Source organism: Perognathus longimembris, chromosome 18 (genome assembly GCF_023159225.1).
Source record: "Perognathus longimembris pacificus isolate PPM17 chromosome 18, ASM2315922v1, whole genome shotgun sequence".
NCBI classification, from domain to species: domain Eukaryota; kingdom Metazoa; phylum Chordata; class Mammalia; order Rodentia; family Heteromyidae; genus Perognathus; species Perognathus longimembris.
Window position 1 is genome coordinate 41,386,835 of NC_063178.1, and position 18,243 is coordinate 41,405,077.

At 46.9% G+C, this 18,243-nt stretch overlaps 1 pseudogene; it reads left to right on the forward strand.

The window, feature by feature from the left end:
* The window catches only part of LOC125366977, a 98,836-nt pseudogene that overhangs the window by 70,909 nt on the left and 9,684 nt on the right, over window positions 1-18,243 (forward strand).

The following is an 18,243-nucleotide window of genomic DNA, read 5'->3' on the forward strand; positions in this document are numbered from 1 at the left end:
GACCCAACGGCAGCGACACGCCGGGGAGGCGCGCCCCGGGTTCGTGGAAATGGAGGTCAGAGGCTCGCTCGAGCGACCGGAGACAGGGGCGACAGGGGCAAAAGCCAACACAGCGGGCGGAAGGGGCGCGGGAACCCGAGGGCGAGTTCCTCGAGGAGGCAACTGGGAGAGGAATGGGGCGACGGCTGCGGGTCCATGGCCGGCAGCCCCGTCGGGGACCGCGGCGCGGGAATCTCACCGTCGGCACCCCCGTGGAGTGCTGGCGGTCCCGCGGCGGAACCCACCATCGGGAGCCAAACCGAGCCGGGACAGCCATCGGCCGCCACCACGTCCTTCCCCGGGGCACGCAAGCCAAGCCACACATGCCCCACCAACCACGCCAAGGTGCCAGCACATCGCATCCTTTCACACGCCGGGACTTTTCCACACATCACACCTCGTCTCTTGGGCCACCCCGGCAGAGGCCACAACACACCGAGTTCCCCGGCTCCCGGGGGGGCGGAAAACCACCCTGCGCGGCAACCAACCGCAGCCCGGCGGGCCCCAGGACACCGAGGAGCCCGCGCACATGCGACGCCGTCGTCGCCAACGGCCCTGAAGGCCAACGGATGCTCAGGGAGGTGGCGCGGAGGCCCGTAAGCTCAAGGAGGGGAACGACAGACACCCTCGCATCGACAGGCAACTCGGGCCCGACCAGCGCACGGCAGAAGGGTGGGGGAAGCCGGGTACACCCCCACACAACAGAAGGCACCGCCCAAGGACGCCGGCCCAGGAGAGGCCCCGAGGGATCCTGCCCCTGTGGGAGAGGAGAGGCGCGGGCACACACCTTAACGACATCGGCGGCCATTAACGCTCGAGAGGGAAGAGAGAGACAGGGGTGGCGGCCGAGCCGCGGGGGCCCATCGGGAGCAGCCCCCGCCAACCCCGCAGCACACCGACCCCTGGCAAAGAAGCTCCGGGAGGATCGCTAGAGAACTCTCTCACCCTGAGGGCAGACCGCACCCTGCCCAACGGGACCCGCCGGCGCCACCACCAAAGGCACCTGTCCACAATGAGGCAGGAGGGGGGGTCTGCGGTACCAGCAACGCGGCAGAAGCGCCCCACGGGCGCGAGAGGCAAGGATGCCCCCCATCGGGACCGCCTCGACCCCCTGGAATGTCATCGGCTCGGCGATGGCCTCCCTCGCTCAAGCCCCACAGAAACAAGGACAGCCGGGACACGCCACGGGCGGCACGGCCGGCACAGGGAAGCCAGCCGGGGAAGGGAAACGACACCACCACTCAGCCTCGGGCACCTCGCAGACCGGCCGGGAGCGCTCCAGGAGCACCGCAAAAGGACAGGATGGTGCGCGTGGCTTCTCAAGCCACCGCACAGGCGTGCGCACAGGGCACAGGCCCTCCCTCACCGCGGAGAGAGCCGACCCTGCAGCAGGACAAGCCGCAGGAGGGGGGGAACGGGATCAGAGTGCCACCCTCCACGAGCGAGCAAGTCCCCGACCTCGCAGCAAGGGCGGGAGAGCGCAAGTCGGGGCCAGAGGCCGCACCCCTGCCTCCCGCACACAACCGACTGGTGGGGCGGATAGATGAGGGGCCCATGGGCAGAAGAGCAGTCCCATTCGCCATGAATGTCCGTCCCTCGCCTGTCGAAGCTTAGGCCCGGGCCCGAAGGGGATCGCAAGGCCACCACATCGATCAACATGTTTGCGGGGCGGGGGGAGTGAAAAAGCAGCCAGCCACACAAGGCCGCACTCGGGAGTGCAGCGTGCCCAAGGAGCGCACGCAAGCCCTCTGTCTCGGAGAGGGCTGGGGTTGGCTTAAGCATAGCCAGGTACCACACAAAAGCACGGTGGCAACGAGAAGCAGAGGAAAAAAAAAAATAAGGCGAGCGAGTGGAGCAGCAGGGGCGCCCAAAAGCAGCTACACCATGCCAAGGAGGCCCAAGGCACTCGGGAAGTGGCCGGGACACTCTGGGCTCTGCCTTCACCAAAAAAAAAAAAAACAAAAGGCCCAGTGGCACGCGCCCCCAGAGGAAACCGAGGTGCACACAGCTCATCAAAGCAAGAGTGCCCCCCACTTGGGAAGAGGGGCAGGAAATGCCAAAAAAGCGCCAGGCAAGGGAGGGAAAAGGAAAAAAAAAACTACCGAGGGCATGGGGGTCGGAGGACCAAGCAGGTACTTGTCACCAGGCGTGGCCAACTTCCTCAGGTAGAGGAAATGCCCCACCGGGCCCCCCAACCAGAAGCCCCTTAGTTCCTTTTCTCCTGCTTTCTCTGCCCCTAACTCCGCCGAGGGGATAAAGCCCAGCAGCGGGATAGGCATGCCAACACCCGACCCGGAGCACCCCCATATTCGGGAAGAGGGGACCGGGCAAGAATCAGAAAGCAGAAGAAAAAGGCGAGAAAAGTTGTCGAGGGGGCAATGCCGCCCGGCCCGGGGAAGGTCGCTGGACCATTGGCAGATGGCAGGCACCGCAACAACCAGCCACACAACACCACGAACCACCACAAGGACAGGACCTGCTCAGGGCGGCGGCAAGGAGGCACGGGTAAGTACCAGTAAAAGCCCCAGCACACAGCATCCAAGAGAGCACCCCAGAGTGCCCGTGGACACCCACAGAGAGAGCGTGTCAGCACCCTCTTGCAGGTACAATGACCCCACATCGAGACACGAAAAGTAGGTCATCTGGCAAGGGGGGTAACTCAATGACGACGCAGACCCCTCGGAACCAAATCCCTGCACATCTGGCCCCAACACCTCCCCATCAGAGAGACACACGGAACTCGCTTGGACAACTGGTCAACCACACAAGGAGACAGACGTGAAGAGCGGGAGCGAGAGCGGGGTAGGGGGCACACACCTGCCCCACTACTTCGGGCACACAGACGCACTCGCCCCGGTCACGCATGGCTTTACGGCACTGTCGGTAGGGGGCGTCCTCACCGGCAGACGCACGGGGCCGGGGCCGGGGCTGGGATGCCAGCACCCACACAGTACTCGAGCAGTACACAGTACTGGAGCCGAGCAGGCTCGGCTCCCTGATTCCCGAGGTCGCCCAGAGGGAAAGAAGGAAGAAAGGAAGGGTTGAGAGGGGCCGAGGCCGAAGAGAGGACCAGCCCGGCGCTGCCACCTCCCGAGGCTGGTTCGCCTCCCTAAGTGAAGAGGAGGGCGAGGCGTCGGGGACTAGACTTAAGGAGGCAGACGTGAACAGTGGGAGCGGGAGCCGGGTAGGGGGCACACACCTGCCCCACTACTTCGGGCACGCAGGCGCACACGCCCCGGACACACATGGGTGGGCAGGGGTCGTCCTCACCGGCAGAAGCATGGGCCTGGGGCCGGGGACCCGGCTGCCCGCACCCACATGGTACTCGGAAGGTCGGGGGGAGTGGGGGGCAGGCAGGCTCAGCTCCCTGACTCCCCAGGTCGTCCTCTCCGTGTCCGTTTTCCTTTAGGCAGGGGCCCCGCTTGCACTCGGGAGGCTCGCCTCGGATGCTCCCGAGGCTTCTCGCATGGAGAACGCTGGCCTCCGGCCACCGGGGATACCAGAGACTATGCGAGGCCGGTGCCCGTCCTTGGGGGTATATCTGTTGACTCCTCATTTGAATAAACATGTCCTAGAGGTGGTCTCCGAGTCCACTGCGCGCCTGTGTCTTTCCTTGGGCTGGCGGGCATGGGGTTTCGCAACCACACACTAACCAAGGTTAACCTGGGACCCCGCTTCCGCGTCTAATCCCTACCGACAGGGGGGATGTGAGAAAGTGAGTATGGATCCCACATGGAAGAGATATATAAGCCGATTACCCCTCCCCATGTGGATGGGGATGGGTAGAGAGAAGCCCGACAATTGGCGACCCAAACGTGGGGGCATAGAGCCCGTGGGAGTAATTTTGCGGCTCGGTAGCCCTTGGGAAAATTGGAAAGAATGAATTCTCCGAGTGTGTGGTCCCCACCAAAAGAGAGAAAAAGGTGGGGCAAAACCGATCCGTGTCCAAGAGTCCGGATAAAATTTTTCGCTTGGGCCAAGGGCCGAGAGATTTCTGCAGCCTGCATGGCGGCGCGCACCTTTGTGCATCTCCCGGCACAAAGCGGCAGTGAAGGCTGCGTGGTTGGGGTCCGGGACAAGCAGCGCGAATTTCTCATCCGCTGTGGAGAGATCGTGGCCCCAGTAATGTTGAGTCATGGCGAGCATAGAGACTCGCATGGCGTCTGGAGCAGCTTGCCCTTACACCTTCTGCTTTTCTTCCCGCTCTGGTACTGCCAAGAGCAGTGGCAGCGCGAGTGCCAGGAACAGCGGGGCCCTGGCAGCTGTGGGCAGTGCCGAGTGTGTAGCGTGAGAATCTTTGAGCCGCCGGAGCACCGAACTGGCGGCTTGGTGCCTGGGTAGTGAGAGCGGCTGACCGCGACAGCGTCCCAGGGTGCAGAGATGTGTGCGCTCTCTCCACCCCCAAAGCCAGCCCCAAACCCACTGGATTGGATTATATGGCCGCTTAAAAGAGACAGGAACTTAGATTTCTCTTAGCAGTGCTTACTAAGGTGGGATGATCTTCTCCCTGCCGCCACCCTTGCTGGTGGGCCCGAAGAGGCTTTTGGGTGGAAACTGCTTTATGCTCCCTCACCCAGCCCTGCCACTGAGGCATGGGAAAGCTGGTTAATCTGCTTTAAAGGAGACAAACTGGGTTCTCAGTTTTTTGTCAATGTTCTCCAGTCAGAGACTCATTAATTCTGAGTTTGCGGGCTAAATTCTAAACTTGGTTGACAGATAAAGGAGATTCCAAATTTTACCACCACCGGGAATGGGCCGGGACTCAAGAGACGGGCAGACCTCCAGTAACGTTCTCGCTGCAACTGGGCAGGGCTAGTGCCTGTGTCTGTGAATAAAACCCCGCTGTGCTTGCCTGCACGCTTTCCTTGTGTTAAACTTGCAGCTACAGGCTGAGAGAGAGATCAAGAAAAAAGCCCCAAATTTCCGATAAAAAACGGAGTAATTGGAGATATTTTAAAAAGGCGAACAATAGTTCTGGTACAGCAATAAATAATTTGGTTGGATTTCCTATAATTACCAGCTCAGAGATACCAGAAATCAAGAGTTTTTCTAAATGGTTAAAAGGTTTGCTTGCCTGATGTGATTTGATCTTGTGATACTCTTGTAATTTGGAGATATTAGAAAAAGAGAAATGCTGAGGCCAAAATCCCTTGTGTTTAAACCCAGGTAAACACAATTAAGTTATCTTGGATATTAGTCTGATGATTCGTATGTTGAATTTCGATGTGAGACTCCTATCTTGAGTTGCATATAATCAGGCAAGCGTTTAAAGTATGTTTGTTTAACTATGAGGATAAGAGTAAATTCTCGTTAACCCTGTATGTATACAAAATATGGCTAAATAAGCTAATAGTTCTCACTAATTTATTAAAAAGTTAAATGAATATGTGCCTCTAAATTTGTAATTATGATTCCTGCATTAAGAAAAAAAATTGTCATTTGAGTTCAAAGTCTTTTGGATACAAACAAGGCTAAGATAAAGGCCTGAAAGTACATTCCTAAATGGAAATTTAAACAATCAAAGTGCCAACATGTTGCCAGATCAAAGGAACCATAGCTGTTAAAAGCTACAGAGTTATCTTGGGATTTTATAACTAGGAAAATCTCTTAAAATCATCACCCTGCTTAAGCCAAAAGGGCATCTGCCTACAAGGCCAGGGAATACTCAGCAACCAACCAGAATATGCTGGGGGATTTAAATCTCCTTAACCAATCTACTTTTCTGCCTTATGCCCAGGATATATTTTATGTCATTCATGCCAGCCAGCTCTGAGAACTTGTCAATACTTTGCTTGATCTTTTCAAAAGTCTCTTTTTAACAGAGTAACATCTCCCTAAAGTCACCACCTGAAAACTTGCGGTTCAAGGCCATCGCTTTTCCATACTGCTGTGCCAAGCTACAGGGTGCCCAGATGAGACCAAGACACCCATTGTTTCAGATGGGCATTCCATTCTCGTGGTAATGATAAGAACCTTTGCCAGCAACATTAGATGGTGCCAGGCTGACCAGGGGCCCTTGACCACCTAGCCCCCTTTCAGCAGGAAGTAGCTCCAGAAAGACCTCCACCCTTATCCCCAGCCCAGCCTGGTGCCCTGACATGTCATGAAAAAATAAATTAATAAATAATAAAAATAAAAATTGAAAAAAGAAAGGGAGAGAGAGGGGAGCAGCCCCCATGATTAGAAAGAATAGCTATGCTTAATTAAATATCTTAAGAAATTTTAAATCTTCCCAAAACAGTGGGAAAGAGCCTCGTATATGCTTTTACATATTGGAAAACTAAACAAAGAGCATTTGCTCAGGAAAAGTGTCTCTTCTTGTTCTCTTCAGGAAAACAAGGAACACACTGGATTTCTTCTGCTCTTCTAAGAGAATACAGAAAACCTGCCTGCATGCAACAGTGGTAGTGGTAAAAAAAAAAAAAAAAAAAAAAAAAAGCAGCCAGCTTCCCTTCCCTGTTTGTTTGCTTTCTAAACTCTTTCTTGAGCGTTTCTCGAGATGCAATATTTAGCTGTGGCAATGTCGCTTGCAGTTTTGTACAAAAACTAAGGAAATTTTGCACCATGTTTCTTCCACTCCTCTCCCTCTACTGTTTGGTTTAGGGGAGTCCCATTAGAGGAAAATAGGATCTGAGTGTTTTGACATGCAACCATAATGTTTCATGATAAAAATGTTTTTAAAAATGTAAGTGCAAAAGTTTAACATCTTCGCTTCAATTTTTATATAAAAAGAATGTTTTACTAATCACATGTATTTAAGTTATCAGTGGTGGACTCCCAGAGATGCCAGAACCTAAGCCTGCTTCTACCTCACCGACAAAAGAGGAATGAATGATGTCTGCACCTTCCTACACTTGGCGCTGAAACCAGCTAAGAAGTCTTACCTCTCTGGAAAGAGCCAAACGGATGGCCACTTTACCTACCCCTTCCCTTTGTGGAAGAGGCCCTGTACATTTATATATGTATGTCTTATTTCAGCATTTTCCTTATGCCTACATATGCCATATGTTTACAACATCTCCAGCTAATTTAAACAAAACAAAACAAAACAAAAAGGAGCAGATGTTGGGGACAGCTGTGCCTTTAAGAGGCCACAGCTGGCTTTAGCATGTCCCCTCTCTTTCCACCTTTAACAGGAAGAGAAGCCCCAGCCCCTGGGGCGAGCACGTGTCTGATGGCCAGGGACCCCAGAAACACAATCCTTGGGGGCTGGGCCTCCACCCACAAGGGAAGTCCCCTGACATCACTTGATGGGCAGACCTCGTGGCCAATCTGTAGTCCCTCTCTTGTGCCCACCCTTGGGGGTATATCTGTTGACTCCTCATTTGAATAAACAGACGTCCTAGAGGTGGTCTCCGAGTCCACCGAGCGTCCGTGTCTGTCCTTGGGCTGGCAGGCATGGGGTTTCACAACCACACACTAACTGAGGCTAACCCGGGACCCCGCTTCCGCGTCTAATCCCTACCGGCCGGGGGGGAGGGGGACTTGAGAGAGTGAGTATGGACCCATCACAAAAGAGATAGATAAGCCCAGGACCCCTCCCCACGTGGTTGGGGAGGGGTAGAGCGAAGCCCGGCACAAGTAGAACGGGAATGTTTGAGTGATTGGATAGCTTTGATTGTTTTTTGTTTTTTTTTTTTTGTTTTTTTTTTTTGCCAGTCCTGGGCCTTGGACTCAGGGTCTGAGCACTGTCCCTGGCTCCTTTTTGCTCAAGGCTAGCACTCTGCCACTTGAGCCGTAGCGCCACTTCTGGACATTTTCTGTATATGTGGTGCTGGGGAATCGAACCCAGGGCTTCATGTGTACGAGGCAAGCGCTCTTGCCACTAGGCCATATCCCCAGCCCTGGATAGCTTTGATTGGGGAAGAGCTGGGAGAGAAGGGTGTAGGGCTTTGTATAGCCTCTTAGAGGAGTTTTGCCTTAAGGAAGAAGTTAAGGATCCAGATCCTGAAGTGAATAGACTGGAGAAAGACAAAAGAATGGATTACTGTCTGAATCCAAAAGTTACACAGACACAAAAGGACTGGTTTGTTTTATGTACACTATCTTCCCATCTCTCCCTTTGTTGAGATAAAGAGGATCAGGCCATTCCAATAGGAGATGGACTAGCCACAGTGTATTTTCTGGTCATCCACTGTCCCAGTGATAGGTTCTTTGAACACACCTTTTGATGAGCTTTCTGTGCCAGGGACTAAAGAACCCAGGCATCCTCATTTTAGTAGTTGAAGGAGGGGGATCTGTGAGTCTGGCTGTACTAAGGGGCAAAGATGTCACTCCTGGGACAGTCTGTTTTCCAAAGTCCCCATGCACCACAAGGGTTAGAGGGGTTTGGTTAAGTAGGTGCCAGGGTGAATGGAAGAACCAGAGGCCAATTTTAGGCTGGCATAGGGTGACCTGTTTGGAGGTTGCGTGGCCATGATGAAGACAGGGAATCTCTCATTCTCTTCTGCCATTTCACCCTGATTGTTAAAGATGTCGACTGCTCAGTGGATTGGGCCGACCCCTTGTCATTCATGTGACTCTTTAGATCAACACTGTCATTATACAACACAAAAGAACTGTAGTAGCTCAATATTTTTCCAAATAACAATGTAGACTATTAGGAGGACATAAGCTATTTTATATTCCTGACTGAGTATACATTCTTATTTTCCAAATCAGGTGAGTGGTGCTGATATTGCAAGTGTAAATGCATCTTAAGTGTCCTTTAGAAAGTCTTCAGTTAAGAGAGAAAATTTTATACACAGAGATTGCAGCTACAGTTTATGCTCTGATGTGACTATAATTGTAATGGTGGTATGGGATAAACTTAAGTTTAGAAAACAGTGAGGTGAGGTGAAACATCTTGTTTCTCTCCAATTATCCAATCAGTCATCAATTTATTCATTCGTTTATTTATTCATTAAATATATAAATATTCATGAGCATTTTCACATACAGGGCTACAAATAAGGGCACACTAGGAACAAAATCATGAAGGTAATATAGTCCCTGACCTGAAATGCCCTTGAGTCCAACAGGAAAGAAAAACACAACTTTAGAATTTGAACAGGGTTTTGTATGTGGCCCTGCCAACTTCTTCTTTTAGGATTTCCAGTTTCTACTGAAATTCATCCTTTTCATAAGCTTCCAGAATAATCAATTTAGAACATAGGATTTAGTATAAGATTTCTCTTTTGAAAGCGGTTCTTGATAATGTTCTCTAAACAAATCCATGCCACCATCTCTTTGGGTAAATAAAGTTTTATAGAAACAGTCACAGAAACACAGACAGGCATATCCACTGAAGTATGCCCCGTGGTGGTTTTCATGCTCTAAGACAGAAAGAAATAGCTGGAAGAGACATTGTAAGGAATCTTGAAATATTTGCCACCTGACCTTTAATAGAAAAAGAAATTCCTTCCTATAGAAACCCCCCGCCTCCTTGTGATCAACTGAGATTGCAATGTCTTATTGTACTGTAGGCAGACTTTCCCTCCTGAATCAACATGATGTTGGAAAAGAACTTGCCCTCCCTGCATCAGGCTTCCCCTCATTGGTGCAAGAAATTCTGTCTCACAGAATCATTGTAAGAGTTAAATGAATTAGCAAACATAAAAAGTGCTACATAGTATTAGTTGTAATTACAATTTTGCATGTTAATCTTCGCTTAACCCCCATACCTCCAATGTTTGCACTCGTTTTTAATAATGTTATTTTCTACTTCATTGTGTGTGATTTCCTTAAGCTTGTTTGATTGTTTCTACCCACGTTCATTCTTCCAACAAAAATCCTTTAATTAGAATTTCTGTGCTGGGACACATTTATTCTCCTTTTACTCTTATTCATCTCCAGCATACTTCCATGAGTGGGCCTTGGAACACTGAAGAGTTTGCAACGTTTATCTTTAAGAGACAAAGAGTGATAAATATTTTAGGACTTATAGATATAGGTGTATACAGACTGTTTGATATTCTTTTACAGTGTTTTAAAACTATTCAGACATGCAAAAACCATTCTAAGCCCAAATGTGTTATATAAATAGATGGATCGTATAGGAAGCAGTTTACTCACTTGGGAGAAGTGTTTGTGCCTGTGGTGTGTGATGTGCGATGTGTGTATGCATGTGGGTGTTAAACATGAAAGTATGGTATGGATGTCTATGTGTGTCTATATGAGGGGTTATGTGTGTTTGTGTATATGTGGGGGGGGTATGTGTGCGCATGTGTATGTATTTCTTTCACTCCCAAGTGCTTTTTCTACAGATCTATACTAGGTTACTTGGCTTCCCTTAGAATATTTTCCACCTTATTCTCTCATTCTTGAGTCTTACTGATCATCTCAAAGGAATGCTGTCATTTTTTTTGGGGGGGGGGCGTCTGGGACAGGCATTACCCTGCCCAACTACTGAGGGAATAAATGCTGGTGGGCCTCCTGTCCACTTGTTTCCACGCATAGAGCTCATGTTCATCACCATTTTTATTTCTCTGGAGTAGTTACTTCCTTCTAGTGAAGAAGTTATCTCTTTTCAATTTTTGTTGCTGCTGATTACAAATATCCAAAGAAGACATCCATTCTCCCCCCAAAAAGAAAATACTCCTCAGAGACCATCTGAAACCAAAAATGAAATGGCCAGGCCTTTCAAATCAATGTGCCACATAAATATCTCACACCTGAATGCTCAATAAACGTTGGTTTGATGAATTAATGGACACATCGCTGTCATCTCTGCAGAAGCTGAGGAGTGAAATATGTAGATAGACATATGTAGTCTATTCTAGCAAATCCTCACCACTCATTTGACCCAATATTTCAGAGAGCTTTTGAAGTCACACCGGCTTCTGCCTGTTCTCCTGTGAATGCCCTTCACATAGTCAGCCCTCCTTCTCTGTGACTGCTTTCTTCCTTTCTGAGCTGCGGATGCCAGCAGCCAAATGGAGCCTGTGAGGGGAAATCAGGGCTCCAAGGGGAAGAGGAGGGCTCCAGAGATTGCACGACTCAGGCTGAAAACTGGGTCATCAGGCCTGTGGGACACATAGGAGGCTCAGCTATTCTGAAGACGACTGACATCTAGCCCTGTGGGGGTGTCGGCGAGCTGGCTTTTCATCTATGTTTTAACACCTTGTTATTTTATCTCTCCAATATGAGATAGTACACTGAGCTCAAGTTTTAAAGTGGATAATGACTTGAGACATTCTGTTAAAGTTACAAGACAGTACTTAGCCCTTAATGAGTCCTTTCTAGCAAATGAGGCAAATTTCAGGAAGAATTGTGGAGAAGGATGATTCACTCAAGAGGAGGAAAGTACTACTTTCTTACTGAGTTGAAGTCAGTAAGAAAGGGGCAAAACTACTATGTTACAGACACAAAATTATAAAAGTTGGGGGTAATTATTGCCTTCCTTCTATATTCTTCTTTCTGACTCTATGTGTTTTGTTTTGCTCTGTGTCTGTGTGCATGCAGGTCTCAAATATATATTTCCCCCTGGAGAGTCAGGATGTAGTTCATTACCTGTGCCAAATGAGACATTAAAAATACTTGGAAAACTGGTATGAATGAGTGTGTAACTGTCAGAGAGAGAAACAGTGGTAATTCAGAGGCAACATGGGGAAAAAGAAAATGGAAAGCTTCATTCCACTGGCTGATGATACACAGATTTTGGTGCTAGAATATTCTATAAATTTTTCTACAAGATCTGCCAATGCCCACCACCTCTGAAGTCTGTGGCCCAGAGCCAATTCTGTACTGCATGATTTTGTGAGTGCCATACAAATGCCTGAAGGAGATTTTGAACAGAAGCATTGTCACTCACTGTCGATGTGCCCCTTATGAGGATCTTCTGTTCAATACTGGCAGCCTGTTACCATCAGAGAAAGGCAGGAGCTGTCCATCCTTTCCCTCCAACTTAGCAATGAGAAATTGTGGAAAACAGAAATTTATTTCTGTTTAGTTCAGGCAAAGCTCTTCAAAACCTTCAAGAATTAATGATCAAAACACAAGAGCAGCTCAAACTATTCTTACAAAGATTTATGATACTCCAACAAATACATATGAAAAATAAATATTTTAAAGATGATACATCAGTAATTTGACAAAAAATAAAACCACCTTTCTGGTTTGGTCAATCAAGAAAGATCTGTACATATAATACCCACTGTACCAAAGTCAGTTACAGTGACATCAGGGGTTAGAGCCATGGGAAAGAATGACAAAAGAGAAAGGCACAATTTCACATGGTACATTGGAAATAACAACAAAAAAAGATAGACAACTTATTTCTAAATCTTGTAGATGATTTCACTTATGATCATTTTATTGATCACATGTACATTGCTATTGAGCTTTTGTGCTCCATAGAATTTATGTTTCTTTGAGTCTGAAAGATCTAAGCTGTTGGCTTGTGATAGGAATAAGACCAATCACTCCACCAGGAGCCTGTCCATTATTTTGCATGCACAGGCTGTCCTGTGTTAATTATGGCAATTTCGGTATTTGGAAAATAATAGTGACTCCATAAATGTTTGTGTGTGATTACTATAATAACTTATGCAAAATGCCTAGAGCATAGTAGATGTTTGCTTCATGGAAGCTATTGTTAATGTTGATATTACCCTTAAAATAAGTATCCACAATGCAGGAGTTGCTGTGCTCAGTCACAGGAGAGTCAGAGGAGATAGAAACCTGGGAAAAATAAGGTGATACTTTCTTGTGATGGAGTTGCAATTGTATTCCTCCAGGTCTATCTTAGCTCTGATGTAGAACATGAAATTCCATGTAGCAAGTTTGTATTTGAGGAGGCAGAAATGACAATGAAAAACTTACTGAAACTAGAACCATAAAATAAACATGCTGAGAAGTAGAGAATCAAACATCTTACATCTAATTTCCAGTTATGTCTGTACTTATAGACTACACCCACAGGAGTTTTCTTACCCTTTCGGGTGTCAATTTCCTTGCGTTCCTTTGGTATTTGCTCTCATTTTATTATCTGTTACTAGTGTTAATAGCCAAGCACATTTTTCAGACACTAAGCTTCCTAGTGATGGTGTTAGCACCACTCAATATGCCTAAGCTTGTGTTTTTTAGAAAATCAGAGCATTTGAGTTAAAGCTGATGACCTCAAATGTTCAAATAGCAAGCCAACATGAAAGAAAAATCTCAAAGCACAAGTGGGCAAAATAAGCCTTTTAAACCATTTTTAGTACTTGCCCTGGGGAAAAAATAATAAACTTTCTTGGTCATGAATAAATTTCCTGTTGCTGAAGTCAATTCGTTCTCCATGTGCTTAAATAGTGAAAGTGCCTGGAAACCGGAGTTTCCTGGAACTTACTACCAGGATGCCATGCGTGGAAGGGAGCCCAGTAGAGAGATGGTGAGGGAACTGAGTCAGAGCCCACCACCCGCCTACGTTATCGTGAGGGAGCATCCCACAATGGGAGCAATTCTTAGAAATCTCTGCTCCTCCTGAAGTAAGTTGTAGCCACAGAATTTAGTCCTGAACACTACTCCAGTGCTGCTTGAAACGGTTTGTAAACAGGGAGCAAGTTCAGCCATCTACTTCATGAAAATGGGGAGAAATGTTAGTAGGCGATATTCTTGAGTTCCCAAAGGAACAGTGATTTCCACGAGCCACTCTCTCGTGCACTTCCCTTTCCACAGATAGTTATTGAGTGTCACCTGGAAAGAAGGTTGAGTGCTGGAGAAAAAAATAGGAAACAATAACAGACAGGAGCTTTACTTTTATAGAGCCTATTTGGGACAGTAGATTTTTTTTTTTTAAATCCAGTATTCATCCGGAGAAGTGTGAAAGAGCAAATGGGGATGGATAGTCCATAGAAATTTTACACAACTTCTGTAGAGATTTGACAAGTTGTTCCTGGCCCAGTCCATGATTGCGGAACACACTCGCTTTCCGCTTCCCCTCTCCAAAGAAAATCAGCTTGATTTGAATCCCCAAACCCAATCCACAATAGGGAAAGAGGAGATTCTAAGGCTGACGAAATAGTGACCAGAAATGACTTCACAGTGGTGATTAGTATGACAGTGTAGAGCTGAAAGAAGGCCGTGGTGAGGAGTGAGGTAGGGAAAGAGCTGCTAGAGTGAGAGGCAGGAGAGTAAGGAGCTTGCCCATCACTTCAAAAAGTTTGGTCACTTAGGACACCAAGAAGATAATGAAAGTTTTATAGACAGGCACCATATAATTACAGTTACAGTGTGAACCTGATTAATAGAGGATCCAAGGAGATGGCGGCAGACCAATAAAGAGACTGAATTCCTAATTAGTTAAGGACCTGTAGGTAGAAATGCTTAAAAAGTGGATATAATTTAGAGAAATAAATGTTTGTCAAATTGAATCTGATATGCAAACTTTAAAGCCTCCTCCCGCCCCCACCAAAAAAAAAAAAAAAAAAAGCCTTATGATGCAAACCAATATCCCAGAGCAAATCTCATGACATCAGTAGGTGAATGGCAGAACTGGATTTTGGCAGTTCCATAGTGTCCCTTCCTCTTGACAGATATGCTTTATTCAACATCAGTGCTCATTCAGTGCTATGAAACAGTAAATGTAAATGTAGGAGTAGACAGAATGGCAGGATTTAACACCTGTAACTATAGTTCTTTTCCCACAGGATCTAGTAAGTTTAGACATCCAGTGTCACAACAAGCTTGTTGTCCACCAAAAAACTATTTCAACCAACCTCTTTCTTCCCTGGCCCAGAAAAAGGATTGCTTTAGAAATGTGAAGAGAGCTTAACATAAAATAAGATATAATAAAAAAAATCCAATAAAATAGAAACAGCACAAAACTAGATTCTCTGTGGCGACACTTAAATCTGGAATGCTGCTGTATTTAAAAAAAATAAAATAAGGGCTGGGGATATAGCCTAGTGGCAAGAGTGCCTGCCTCGGATACACGAGGCCCTAGGTTCGATTCCCCAGCACCACATATACAGAAAACGGCCAGAAGCGGCGCTGTGGCTCAAGTGGCAGAGTGCTAGCCTTGAGCGGGAAGAAGCCAGGGACAGTGCTCAGGCCCTGAGTCCAAGGCCCAGGACTGGCCAAAAAAAAAAAAAAATAAAAAAAATAAAATAAAATAAAATAAAATAAAAAGCCTGTGTTGGCATCAATGGAAATGGCTTGCACACCTTATGAGTCATGGATGGGGTCAAATAATGTTTCCAAAAACCAGAAAGGAATACTCATAGAATCAGAGTGCCTGGTGGGGCAGAATGTACCTTGTGGTACCTTGTGTGTGTTTGGAGGTCTTGTCAATCTGTTATTTTTGTGATGGAAATTTATGGCTCCATGCTTTCTTTCTCAGAGTAACATCACCACTTGTCCATTTGGATAAATTAACACTATTCTTCATTGGACCCATTTGTCAGGAATGCCACAATGTGGCTTGACCTGCATGACCTTTTCACTGGAAGTCTATCTAAAGAGTGTCACTGGCCTCCCTCTGACAAGTGTGGAGTAACACCTATCACTTCCTTTTCTTCTCTCCGTGCTTCATCATAACCTGTGCTGAAGTGTAGCCACCATTCCAACACATAGACCTGCCTTGGAGAGAAGAAGATTGATGTCCAGGCTCAGCTGAGATCTTGATATAAGAAGTGAAATTTATAGAGTACCTCTTTTCTACTAAGCTTCATGTATAAATCATTTTGTTCAACATTCGTAACCTCTATTGAAGCAATTAGCTTGCTCAGATAACGTGTTATAGCCCAGACTCCCAAACCCAGGCTTGTTACCCTTATGGCCCAGCAACTTCCCATTCTCCCATGGTTCTAGGAGAACTCCAGCTAGCATCCTTCCCTGGATATTTGTAAGTTATCTCCAGGAATTCATTCTCTTTATCTTCCTTCCCACTGAGCAACAACACATCTATACGTGTAGATACTTTATTTAGGATTTTTCGAGGACACTGAACAAAAAAAAAAGTGGAAGGAACATCATTCACTTAAATAATTAACCAGAAGCTGAAGTTTCTGCCTGCACAAAGCACAATATTTTGGTTTTAGGCCAAATTTCATCCCTATTGGATGGTTGCATTGGACGTGTAGACATGAGAAACTACAGCATGGACGCAGCTCTCCACTAGAGTATCCCATGTCAACTCAGAGTTATTCTGACTATGAAATATGCAAGAGACCCAAGGTTGAATCAAAGTACACTCCTTAATTTGCACCACATCAACTGAACAGTAAAATGTGATTTAATGTACTATATAATTTTCTTGTTCAACGAAGCTGAAAGACAACTCACTGCATGCCACTTTGCTTATACATGAGCCCATAACTGACAGTGGTGTTCTTCCAGCGAATGGTTCTATTGTTGATTGCCAGAGAAAGCTGTTTGAGTGGAAAAAATATACAAAACGAAGGGTCTGCAGTGGTAGTATTTGCAATGTATTCCTTTTGTCCTCATCAAGTTTATTTCTGCACAGAGGCAATTACAGCTTTTGTTTTTCTAGTTCGATAAGTCACTACGTTTTGCTCAGTGGCACATAGCTAGGGGAAAAACTGCATTCAGCCAAATTTAAAATCATTTGGAACCCACGAGTTGAGAATTTTTAACCAAACTTGAATCTTTTAAAAGCTCATCTGTTCTGCAGAGCTTTCCAGCTCTTGCTCACAGCCTTGCAGCATGGGCTGTCCTCTGAGGGCCGAGCGAGGACTCCTGGAGCCCTCTTCTCCTTCTCAGAGTGGGGTGCAGATGCTTACACAGAGTACGAAGGGTACACCACAAAACCATGAAATCAACACTGCAAGGACGGAGACACCCAAAAGGCAAAATAGAAAGTCTTTACTATGCTTTTGGTATTGCCTATATGTCTCTCATCTCTCCATATCCTATTGATCTACTAAGGCCATTGTCTTGCAGACCTGTCTGTTTTATCCATTGTGTACAAGAGCTCCTGACTAGGCTTTCCTCTATTCGCAGCAGTTCATGCATGTCCTCATCAGATCCATTTCCAGGAACCTCTGCTTGCAAGCTCTGCTCCAAGTGCTTTTATTTATTCATGTCTTCCCATGTTCATTCATTCATGAGCCTCTCCAGAGCAGTTCGTCTGCATCACACTCTCTGGGATGCTTTCTGAGGTAGGTAGCATTCCGTTATGGCAGGAAAAAAGAGCTGACTTGGCTCATTGAAAGACCACTGTGAATTTATCAGCTGGATGATCATCTTAGGAAAACAAGGAAAAATGTCCAAAACATGCACCTGGGAGGAGTAGGTGTACTCACAGACAGACTTGAGTACTGGGTAAGGAAAAGGGACTGGAAAGGTTGCCCCAGTGAAACAAGCAGCCTACGCAAAGTCACAAAGGAAATAGAGCAAAAGTAGCTGCATTCGAGCAGCTTATCCTAGTATTGGGGTGCCACGTGCATGTGTGGGTGTCCGCAAGTAGGAAAGTGGGGCTAATGAAGTTCCACAGGAAAAAAGGATCGGAGTAAAGCCAGAAAGGCAAGCAACACCTAGTCTGTCAAGAACCCGGGGTTAATGAATTGGACCGCTATATCCTGGAAATGAGTGGTTACGTTACCTGCAAAATTCATATTCTTCTACAAAACATAGCCCCTAAGCTACTTGGGAAGCACAGATTTGAAGGATTATGATTTGAGGCTGGTGGCGGGGTGGATTATGAGACCCAATCACAATCAATAATCCAAGAGTAGGGGTGCATACCTGTAATCCCAACTACAGAGGACAAAATTGGGAAGGGGTGGTTGTGATCCAGGCTAGCTCTGAGCAAAAATGCAAGTCTCCTGAAACAAATTGTTTCCTAAAACCTAAATAACTGATAAAAGGGAAAATCAGACATGGTAGTTGATGCCTGTATTATCAGCTCCACGGGAGGTGGAGAATGGGAGAATCACAGTTCCTGACCTACTTTGGCTCCCAAAAAAGAGTAGGAGACCCCAAGTCAACCAATAAAAACCTGATCTCATGGCCAACATATGCCACCCCAGCTACATCGGTAGGGTAAATATGAGAATTTCAACATAGGATGGCCCGGCACAAAAGTGAGTCCTTTTCTCAAAAAGAAGGAAATCAAAGAAGAAAAGGGCTAGAGGCCTGAGTCTGGCATTATTTCACCTGCTTTGCAAGTGCTAGGCCATGAGTTCAAACCTCAGTATTGAAAGAAGAGGAGATGGACAACAGGGAGGAGAAGTCTGATAAGAAGGAGCAAGAGGAGAAAACAGAGGGAGAAAAGGAGCAAGG